Raw genomic sequence first — 11,512 nt, 5'->3', positions numbered from 1 at the left:
GGAGTAATTATACAATGAAACTGGAAAGGTGAGTTGGGAACAGGACCTGGAAATACTGTTCAACAATTCCATTCAGTAAATCTAGTCAGTTTTGATATAATGAGATATATATGTGTTTCTCCCAAAAAAGCACACTACTATACAAAGTCAATAATAAAAGCCACTGAGCTCATGAGGAAAATGGTGTTAAGGGTACAACCCTCAAAACCTTTGCCAGGGACACATAAAAAAAAAATAAGATAGGAATCTATTAAAAACGGTAGCACTGTTTAATCATGTAAAATAGTTAGAAATACACAAATGCTCCAATAAAAAGTGGCTGCCTCCACAGCCTGGATTGCTGCTTGGCCCCTGTTAGGGCTGAGGAGCAAATTGGACGTTCCCCAGCATTACAACTCAGGTCCATAATAAGCAGGGGGGAGGGGAATGGGGGATTGAAGATGAGAGTGAAGTCACTCAGCCTTTCTCCATTCAAAGATCTGACTGCACCAGAAGATACACAATATAGACAGGGCTTTTTACCTCCAAAAAGTCCTGAAGTTTACTTGTGGAAGTGGCTACTGGAAGCGTTGTCACTTGTGATTTATTGTGAAGTAGGGTAGTTTTCCACATTCTCAGTGTTTCTGGGAAAGAAATCACCCAGAAGCAAACTCAAAATTTGGTTATGCTCAAAATGTTCCCTACTACATCAATCAGGTTGGAACAAACTTCCATTTTCAAAGCAGGCATTATAGCAGAACTGACTGCTTTTTAGTGAGTATTCACTGTGTATACAACACTATATTGAAACCTGGGAGAGAGATACCAAAAGTCTAGGTGAGAAATAATCTCTGCACTCATTGAGTTTAGTCTATTAAGGATAAGACACAAGCATTTCAACTTCAAGAATTTATCATTTCCTTTGTGTGGTTGCTCCTTCTAACAATGAAATTGGCAGAATATGATCTTTGGTGTTTTCCTGACTGAGAAAAACCATTGCCTTCCAGGCAATCTAAGTAGAGAAATACTAGGGATCCTGCTTTCATAGGGAAACACTTTAAAAAATTTCCAGGGGAGATCCAAACATTTTTGGAGAGCAATATAGTAATATGCCCAGAGAGCTATAAAACTGTATTTACCCTTAGATCCAGCAGTCCCAATACTGGATCTATTTCCTAAGGAGATCAGGGGGAAAGGAAAAGAACCTATATGTTCTAAAATATTTCTAGCAGCTCTCTTTGTGGTAGCAAAGAACTGGAAATCCAGGGGATGTCTATCAGTTGGGGAAAGAATAAACAAATTGTGCTATATGACTATGATGGAATACTACTGTGCCATAAGAAATAATGAACACAGGGGTAGCTGGGTGGCTCAGTGGATTGAGCACCAGACCTAGAGATGGGAGGTCCTAGGTTCAAATCTGGCCTCAGACACCTTCTAGCTATGCCATACTGGGCAAGTCACTTAACCTCCATTGCCTAGCCCATACTGTTCTTCTGCCTTAGAACCATTTCACAGTATTGATTCTAAGATAAAAGGTAAAAGTTAAAAAAAAATAAAAGAAATAACGAGCAGATTAATTTTTTTAAACTTGGAGAGAACTACATGAAATAATGGAGAATGAACCGGGTAGAACCAAGAGAACATTATATACAGATACAAATTTAATATTTGAAGAATGACTTGTGAACATTTTCTTCCACAGAATGAACTGAGAAGTGGAAACACAGAAGACAATCTAAATATACATATCTGTTTGCCAGATGATGCCTTCTATGGTGTGGGGAGGGGAGGAAGGGACTGAGATACTTGGAAATAAATTCGACTAACCACAAAAAAAACAGCTTCTGGGAGCAAGGAACACAAAGAACACCCTTGAATCAACTTTTTTTAGATGAGCAATTCTCAAAGTATGGTCCAAGGATCTCTGGAGGTACCTGAGATCTTTTTGGTGTGGGGCTGGAGGAAGGGGAAATGTCCATGAGGTCAAAACTATATTCATAATAATACTAATATGTTTTACTTTCTAACATGGTATCTGTAGTTAAAACTCACATAAACAAAAGGTCTTTGAGGATCTTCAATCATTTTTAAGAGCATAGACCACAAAGTTTAAGAACTATCATTTTAGACAATTCAATTAAAGCAGGAGGAAAACCTCAGACATTGGAAACAAAGAAGGGGTAGGAGAGATCTGGGACACTACAAGAAGGAAAAAAGTTTCCCTATTTTTTTTTGTTACCATTTTCTAAATATATAACAATGTACTATATGGCATCACAATAATATAATTTGTTATAAACATGTTTATCCAAGAGAAACAAATTCTCACATTAGCTATGTCCAAAAATCTATATCTCATTCCCCTACCCCTTCCCAAGAAGGTAGGTAATATGACGCAAGTCGTACATACATATTTCTGTTTGCCTTGTTATGAAATAAGACACATGTTGCTTACACTAGAAAAGAAGTCATGGAGGAAATTAAGTGAAGAATAGTATGTTTCAATCTGCATTCGGACTCCATCTGTTCCTTCTATGATGGTGGATTTCCTTTTTCGTCATGAGTCCCTTGGAGTTATCCTGGATCCTTGCCTTGTTGAAAATGGTTAAATAATGTACAGCTTGATCATCATACATGATTGTTTTTATTGTATATAATATTCTTCTGGTTCCTTATAATGAGGATATAAGACCAGGATAAGAGAGAAAGCTCACCTGGAATCCAACTAGTGTCAGGGTTGGAAAGAGAGAACAGACATAAAAATAGCAAACTATTTAAACTTATTATTCTTGAAAACCAGGTCCTAGACTCAGTTTTTCCCACCTACTGAAGGAGTAAAAGTACTGTCAGAGTCCTCTAAATTTTGGCAGCAGATAAAGCCTCAGTCACCCTACCCTAGTTATGCCTCTGGCAGCAGGTAAATCTCTTTGAAGTTAGTTAAGCAGATTCTTGGATTACTTGAAGCCTCACCTGTTTGGTATGCTTAGCACAGTGCCTGGCACATAATAAGTGCTAAATAAATGTTTACTTATTGATTGATTCATTGATAGATTATGACCTGCTGGAGCTCACATCCCACTATCATAACTTTTGATAATCCAGGATGGAACATTTGAGTGGGACGTTAGTTTAGATGAGATATCAAAACAAAAATTATACTAACATTTTCCAGGGTAATATTTTGGAGAGGTGCAAAATAAAGTACAGAACCATGAGATCTGGGGGAGTGAAAGGTTGTTACTGAAAAGGAAAGGCTTCCTGAAGGGGGGAAACAGTCACCAGCATGCACAGCCTTGTGGAAAATGTCTTCCATGTTCCAAACAACTGACTTTTGTGAGTTGTTTACATACCACCTGAGAGGGCACTTTGTCATATATTGTCTTATTGATTCATTTTTCTCTTCTGTGCTGGTTTTATTGCCCCAACTTGTGACTTCCATGAGGGTAAAACCATCATCTGATACTTTCTTAGTGCTAATCTTCTTTCACCTGCCCAACACATATACCCGTACTCATGCAGGCAAACACACGCATGCATTCACACATACAACCCTGGTCACACACCATCTCTGATTAATATGCATTGGTTGATTGAAAGAAAAAAGCAAGAAGCCAGCTTCTTTTTCCTCCTGGGGTGGTAAAATAGCTAGCTCCTGTTGGCTGAGCCCAGCAGGAAAGCCAGTCTACCGGGGCCACTGAACCTACCCAGGCAATAAATAGGCCATTTCAGCCCCCTCAGCTGTCAGTCTGTCACCTTTCCCCAGTGACTGCTAAAGAAAATAAATAATCAATTATAATGTCCCTCCCAGAAATCCTAAGGCTTAGAGGCCCCCCAGGATTATTTCACAGATTTAGTGGGAAAGGTTAGCTGGTTGGATAGGAAAATTCTCTCTCTGCTTTTTTTCATTCTTTCCTCTCTCATTCTCTCCTCTCTCCCCTCTCCGTTTCTCTCATTCCCTCGTTTTCTCCCTTTTCTTGTTCTCTTCCTCTCTTCCTCTCCTCCCTTTTTTCTCTCATTCTCTTTTTTCATTCTGTCCCTCTCTTTTTTACCCTCTGTCCCTCTCTCTCCTCTCCTCTCTCTCTCTCATTCCCTCATTTCCTTCCTTTTCTCATTCTCTCTTCCTCCCCTTTCCATTCTCTCCTTAATTTTCTCCTCTCCCCTTTCTCTCTCACTTTCTCCTTTTTCTCATTCTCTTCCTCTCATTCTCTCTTCTCTCTCCCCTTTTCCATTCTCTCTTCTCTCTCATTCCTTCTCTCATTTTTTCTTTTTTTATTCTGCTCCTCTCTTTCATTCCCTTCCTCCCTCTCATTCTCTCCTGTCTCCTCGTTTCCATTCTCTCTTCTCCCCTTTTCTCTCTCATTCCTTCTCTCACTTTCTCCTTTTTCTCATTCTTTTCCTTCCATTCTCCCCTCTCCCTCTACTTTTCCATTCTCTTCCTCATTCTCTCCTCTCCATTCTTCCATTATTTTTCTCTCATTCTCTCTCCTCTTTTCTTCTTCACTTTTTTATTCTGCCTCTCTTTCATACGCTCCCCTCTCATTTTCTCCCCTCCTCCCTTTTTCTCTCTCTCTCATTTATCTCATTTTCTCCTTTTTTTCATTCTGTCCCTCCCTCCCTCTCTCTCGTTTTTTCTCTTTTTCTCTCCACCTCCCTCCTCCCTGTGCCCCCTTTGCTAATAGCACTAGGGAAAGAGAAGCAGAACAGTTTCTGTACACAGTAACAAATCTTCCATATTATTCCCTCTCCTTTATTTACACCGGGTGCACAGTAGCAATTCAATCTGAAAAAAGCTCCGTGTTTTCGGAGGCGTGCAGCCCAGGAAATTGATGTTTGTGTTAATCAATCTTGTAGGAGCCTGTGGGGCTTGGAGAGGTGTGACACGAGAGATTTCTTCTATTGATTAATTGAATACGGAGGAGGGAGGGATGGGAAGACAATCAAACACTCCAAGTGGGTAAAAGCTTCAGTCTGATCGGGTTTCTTTCCCCTCCTCCCCCTCCCCCTCCCCCGCCCCACCCTCCCCAGCAGAGGCTATTTAGAAGCCAAAGAAGTCTGAAGCGTCCTCCTAGCCCACCCCTTTCCATTTTTCACTTAGACTTCCCTAGCTGCTGACAGATTCCCCACCCCACCCCCTTCCTCCTCGCCCAGCACAATAAGATTTCTCATGGAAAGGACAAACCAAGGCGTTGGGACCCCGGGATTCTCCTATTGGCTCTTTCACTAATTCACTGAATGACCTGCAAAAGTCTCTCTCTCTCTCCCCTACTTGGGCCTCTATTTCTCCATCTGTAAAACGGGGGAGGTCGGAATAAGTGATTTTGAGTGTCTGATCCCCGAGGGTGCTCTACCAGACCCTCTGGCTCCTCGGGGGTTTGGGGGAAATGGCAGCCCCCAATCCCAGGACTTCCCGGCTCTGCAAAGATACTAAAGCGCATCTTCGAGGAATGGGGGCAGTGGTTCTAGTCCTCGGAGAGTTGCTTAGGTGGGTCCATGTCTGTGCGGCATAACAACTTGGCTGGTGGAAATTCACTTGCAAACCCAGGCTCGCAGTGTGACGGGCTGGCTGGAGCTGGTGGAAAATGAATCGGGCAAACAGGTATTTAATGTTCAGAGGGGCCCTAGAGCCAGCCCGAGTTATTTTAAACCGACTTGACTGTAATCCTGGAGAATTCTCTTTTCTTCTCCTAGAATACAAGGCTTGTGTTCTCGAAAGGATTTTAAAATCGGGAATTAATCTGTCCTCAAAGTACCCCACAAAGCCCACGAGGGAGGGAGAGTCTGGGAGATGAATGCTAGGGCCCATGATGGAGGACAGAGAGATTTGGGAGAAGCCCGAGCTCGTCTCCTCATGAATCTGGAGCCTCCTAAGCTCCCTCAGACCACAGGTCCTGCCCGCCTGCTTCAGCCTCAACCCAAGCCTGATTGGTAATGCCTTTTTTGATCTTCAGTTAGGTAAGGAGGGCTAAAGTCTTCCATAGAAAACTTACTGAGGCTGGAATCCATCCTCAATATCCAGACACCATTCTAAACTTCTTCCTTGACCATCTCATGGAAGCCTTAATTTAGAACTTGCAAGAGAACGTCAAGGTCCAGTTTAACCTCCCCTCTTTTACAGATAAGGAAACTGAGGCCCAATGCAATGAAGCATCTTTTCCAAGGACACATAGGAAGCGAGTGACTGAGCCAGGATTCTGCCACAGTTTCTCCTACTTTAAAGTCAGTGTTTGTTTTCTACTATATCATGTAGGATGATCAAAAGTTTGTCATTAAAAGAATGAAAAGAAGAAAATTCTTCCTTTTGTCAAGCAGTCACTGAATGTGTGCCTGTCCTATGCCTGCTCTGTCAATGCTGGGAATTACATGTGATTTTAGAAAAGGAACAACCAGCATCTATGTAGAAAGAGCTCACAGTCTAGAATGGTGTAGGAATCTGCATGTTTGAATGACAGGAACCAGAAACTGGATCTTGGGTTCAAATCCTAACACTGCACTTTTCAACCAAAAGTCAACTGACCTTAGGCAAATCAATTACCCCTTGCTGAGCCTCAGTTTCCTTATCTGTAAAGTGAGGGGGTTGGATTAGGGAACCTCTAAGGTCCCTTCCAGGTCTAAAGTCTGTGACTATAAAATGTCTAAGCTTAGGATCTTTAGAGGCTAAACAAATGAAGACCAGTATAAGGCCCAAAGTTCAAAGAAAGAAGAGATTAGCAACAACACATGTAACAACTCAATGGAATTGTGCTTCAGCTATGAGAGAGTATTGGGGGAGGGGAGAGAAAGAACATGAATCTTGTAACTCTAGAAAAATATTCTAAATTAATTAATTAAAATTTTCAAAAGACAAAAAAATAAAATAATAAAAATAACATGCACAATTGAAAAAAAAAAAGAAAGGAGAGATCGGGGTTATCTGGAGTGCTCTAGAGGTTTCCTAGAGGAAGAGGTTGTCTCCATTAGATAATCAAATCTGTTGGAGAGCTCACCAAGAAAAACTAAAGGCCAATGCTACAGGAAAACAACATTGCAGGATTTAGAACTGGAGGAAGTCTTAGTAATCATCTACCAAGTCCCACCTCTTCATTTTGCAGATATACTCACAGAAGCACAGAGAAGTTAAATGAGCTGTGTGAGGTCACAGGCAACAAAGAGCAGTCAGAATTTGAACCCAGGTCCTTTAACTTCCAAACCTGCATTCTCACTCTGCTACTTTTCTTTAATCACATTACCTCCTTTGCTCCTCTAGAATTGGATCTTTTATTCCATCTCCCCAACCCAGTAATATTCCATATGCTTTTCTCTTGTTCTGGTTCTTGTTCACTTTTCCTCCTATAGCTTATCTATTCTTCATGATCGTTCTTCCAATCTAGCAACAATACTAGAGGCAGTTGACAGTCCTGAGAGGATGCTGAACCTGGAGTCAGGAAGACCACAATTCATATCTGACTTCAGATACTTACTAGCTGCATGGTCCTAGGTAAGTAACTTATCCTCTATTTGCCTCTGTTTCCTCAGCTGTAAAATTATAATAATAATAGCCTCTACCTCCCAGGGTTGTTATGAGAACCAAATGAAATAATATTTGTAAAAGGCACTTAGCTTAATAAAAATAAGTACATTGTCTGGCACATAGGCAGCATATAGATGTTTATTCCCTTCTCTCTCTTCCCCAGTGCCTCAGATTTATAAAGCCCCCCACCCCCACCCCCGAAGAGCTCAAGGCATGATAATTTAGGACCTATAAGACCATGTTCAAAGGTATTTTACCTGCTTCAGTCTCTGTTTCCCCTTCTTTAAAATGAAGGAACTAAACTAGATATTCTCTATAGTCCCTCCCAGCTCTAAATTCTATGAACCAAAGATTATGATTCAAGAATATGGCTTAATTTTCCCCAAAATATCCCTACAGGGAATGTGTATCAGTCTCTTTCCTCCCTGTAATGGGTGAAAAGACTGAAATTCTTATATGATATGATCAGAAGGCTTGTGAAAAGTCCTACTCTACTTCCCACCCTCAACATCTTTTCCAGTGGCCTATTCTAGAGCCTGAATTGAGACTGCTAGAATTGAGACTTTGGACTAAGCATTACATACCACTTAAAGACCCCTGTCAAACTGTTATCAAATCAGGTTCATTAAACTCTAGAATTAGGAAGAAACCATTTTTGATTATCAGGCTAACCAGAATAGTTTACTGATCTGGGCAGTCTCAGAGAGAAGGATCATGAAGGAACATGATATTAGGTAAGTTTTGACTGAGAGCTAAGAGGATGGAAAGATCCAATGGAATGAGAGAACACTAGAGCAGAAAACTCTGGGCAATCAGTCAACATTTATTATGCACTGTAAGAGTTAAAATGGGTTTTGTTCAAATTAAGAGTTATAAAAAGTTGTTGTGGTCACTGTTTATAAAAATTAACTCAAGTCACAAGGCTGTTAGTAGCTTTATTACAAGGTAGAGATAGTAAAGAGGTAAATGTAGGAAGGAGGTAGAAAATATTGCCTAGCTAAATTCCCCAAGTCTGGATCTGAGGGCCTCACTGAAGAGAGTGTCCCACTGAAAACAGAGGAAGAGCCAAAAGGCCAGTGTCTCTATACAGGGTCTCCTCAACCCAAGTGAATCACTGAAGCTGAACTCCTCAAGCAACAATGCAGAATTTCCAATGAAGAATGAAATCCAACACAGAGACACCAATGAGCAGAATCCCTCCAACACAGAAGTTGAAGTAGAAGTTCTGTTCAGCTCTCTGGTCTCCCCTTTTATAGCCCTTTTCCCGTGTCACTTCTTGTCTCTCTGGTTTCTACTTCCTTTCACTGTGGGTTGATCTATCACATCTCAGGAACCAATCATAGTTTCTTAATTTGCCTGTAACTTCCCAAGGGGGGATGTGCTGGTGGGATCCACTTCCAGGCTTTGATGGTGTGTACTTCCTTTTCTAGTAAAAGGTTCTTCAAGTGTTTGACTAAATGTGAAAGGAGGGGCACTCCAAGTTCTTGATTGATTAAGTTAAAATAAACAAAGGAGGGTAATTCCATTTACACAGCACATACTATATACCAGGACCATGGATTCAAACAGGGATTATAAAGGAAAAAAATGAAACAACTTATACACTCAACTATAACCTATTCTCTCAAGAAGTTTATATTTGGTTAGAGGAAATAGCATCTATACAGATAAGTGCCCATGATAAACTCAAAGTAATTCATTACAAGGTAGTTTGTGAGGAAGTGCTAGCAAATGGGAAGAAATGAGGAAAGGCTTCATGCATAGGTAGTGCCTGAGATAATCTTGAAGGAAGAAAAAGATTGTATGAGGTGGAAATGAAGAGGGAGTGCTTTCTAAGTATGGGAGATGATCAATGCAAAGTTACAGAGACCAGGGATGAAATGTTATGTGTGAGGAACAGAAAGAAGGTCAGTTTGGCTGCAGGAGAGAAAGAGGGGTTGCACAGAGTGACCTGGAAAGATGAGATGGAGTAGGGCTTGTGAGGTAAGGGCACCTGCAAAGAAGAGGGAATAGGGGGTAGTTAGCAGGAAGTAAGGAAAAGGATAGATTGGGAGGGAAACACTGAAGAGAATCTTCACCTCCTTCACCATTCAACTCCAGGTTGGCCAAGGCTCCATCTTCCAAAGTTCCAAAGCATTAGCCATCTTCAGGATCTGACTAACTGGCCCCTAAACAGTGCCTCAGAGGTTGAAGGGAGTGGGCGACCAGGAGGGGAAAGAGCCAGGCAAAATATAATTTTCCATTTCATACAAGTGGTTTTCCAGGCTTCAGGATAGGTCTCTAGAGGTGGCTGGCAATGGTAGCATTTAATTTGAATTGTATAAACCTGGGTAGGCAAAAAACCTATAACTACTCATAGGAGTCAGTGCCAGCATTTGCACTGCCAAGGAAGTATTTTTCTAAAATTGTTGCAGGAAGTTTCCAGAGACAATATGGTACAGGAGCTAACGGGCATATGGGTCACTAGATGAACAAAATTAGGTCTCCAGCAGAAAAAAAAAAAAGATGTCCTGAAGATTCTGAATCAGTTATAGATTCTATGAGGTATTATGATTTTCTGAAACAATATATCTTCTTCTCTAATCCCTTATGGCCTCTAAGATATGGGAAGAAGTCCATCATGTATCTCCCCATATATTAAAAAACAAACAAACAAACAACTTTGAATGACTGGAATGCTTGGGAAATAGAAGAACTTGAGTTAAGAAAATAGGGTTCTGTTTTTATTCTCTTTGAAGAATAATCTAAAGCTTTTTTAGTTTTAATGCTTGTTGATATTGTCAACTGGGGAAACACTTCATATCAAATATCTTGGATGAGTCTGATATCCAAGATATATAAGCAATTTACAGAAACCTATAAAACCAAAACTCATTCCCCAGTAGAGGAGTAGTCAAAGGATATGGACAAACAGTTTTCAAAAGGATTGGAAATTGAGGGGATGCCCATCAATTGGAGAAGAGCTGAACAAATTGTGATATATGATGATGACGGAATACTATTGTGCTATAAGAAATGATGTACTGAGCTGGAAAGACCTACATAAACTGATGCAGAGTGAAAAAAGCAGAACCAGGAGACCATGGTACACAGTAACAGCAATACTGTAGGATGGTCAGCTGTGAAAGACTTAGCTATTCTCAACAATATAATGATCCAGGACAATTCTGAGGGACTTATGACAAAGAATGTTATCCACCCCCAGAGAAAGAACTGTTTGAGTCCGAAGAAGATAAAAGCTTATGATTTTTCACTTTTGTTTATTTGGGCCTTTATTTGGGGGTTTTGGATTTATAAATTGAGTACTCTCTCTTAAAAATGAACAATATGGAAATGTTTTACATGACAATATATGTATAAACCAGATCAAATTGCTTGCCATCTGGAGCGGAAGGGGAAGAGAAGGGAGGGAGACAAATAATTTGACTCATATAAATTCAGAAAACTTATGTGGAAAATTGTGATTACATGTAATTGGTAAAATAAAATGTCTTTAAAAAAAAGAAAACACTAGTTATAAGAGAAATGCAAGTAAAAATAACTCATATTTGGCAAATTGGTAAAGTAGACAAAAGATAGGAATTGTTAGTGGTAGAAGAGTTGTGAGGAAAGTACACTAATAGCTTGTTGGTGGAGCTGCGAGTTGATTCAACCATTCTGGAAAAGAACTTGAATTATCTCAAATAACCAAAATATCCAAACCCTTTGACCCAAACTTCTCCAGAGGAATATAACTCAAGAAAGTCCACAACAAAAAGAAAGGCTCCATATATAATGAAACATTTATAGCATTTTTTTGAAACGAAAGGAATAGAAACAAAAATGATGTCCATTGATTGTAGAATGGTTAATGAAATTATAGTACATAAATGTAATGGAATACTAGACTGTAAGAAATAACAAACACAATGACTACAAAGAATGGAAAACATATGAATTGATACAAAGTTAAACAGAACTAGGGAAAAATAAAAAAAATGACTACATTAAATGTAAATAGAAAGAACAACAAAATAATCAGAA

General features: G+C 39.9%; 1 long non-coding RNA gene across 2 annotated transcripts in view; it reads left to right on the top strand.

Moving 5' to 3' along the window:
- Positions 1 to 3,181, top strand: part of LOC103102122 (uncharacterized) — a 16,920-nt gene extending 13,739 nt beyond the window's left edge. For both annotated transcript variants that reach the window (XR_008915359.1, XR_458383.2), the window contains exon 4: positions 1,685 to 3,181. This is a non-coding gene — a long non-coding RNA (uncharacterized LOC103102122). The remainder of the gene's footprint in view (positions 1 to 1,684) is intronic.
- Positions 3,182 to 11,512: the final 8,331 nt, after the last annotated feature.

The sequence above is a fragment of the Monodelphis domestica genome, chromosome 1 (genome assembly GCF_027887165.1).
Source record: "Monodelphis domestica isolate mMonDom1 chromosome 1, mMonDom1.pri, whole genome shotgun sequence".
NCBI classification, from domain to species: domain Eukaryota; kingdom Metazoa; phylum Chordata; class Mammalia; order Didelphimorphia; family Didelphidae; genus Monodelphis; species Monodelphis domestica.
Note: the sequence above shows the minus strand (reverse complement) of the source record. Positions and strands in the feature narration are given on the sequence as shown.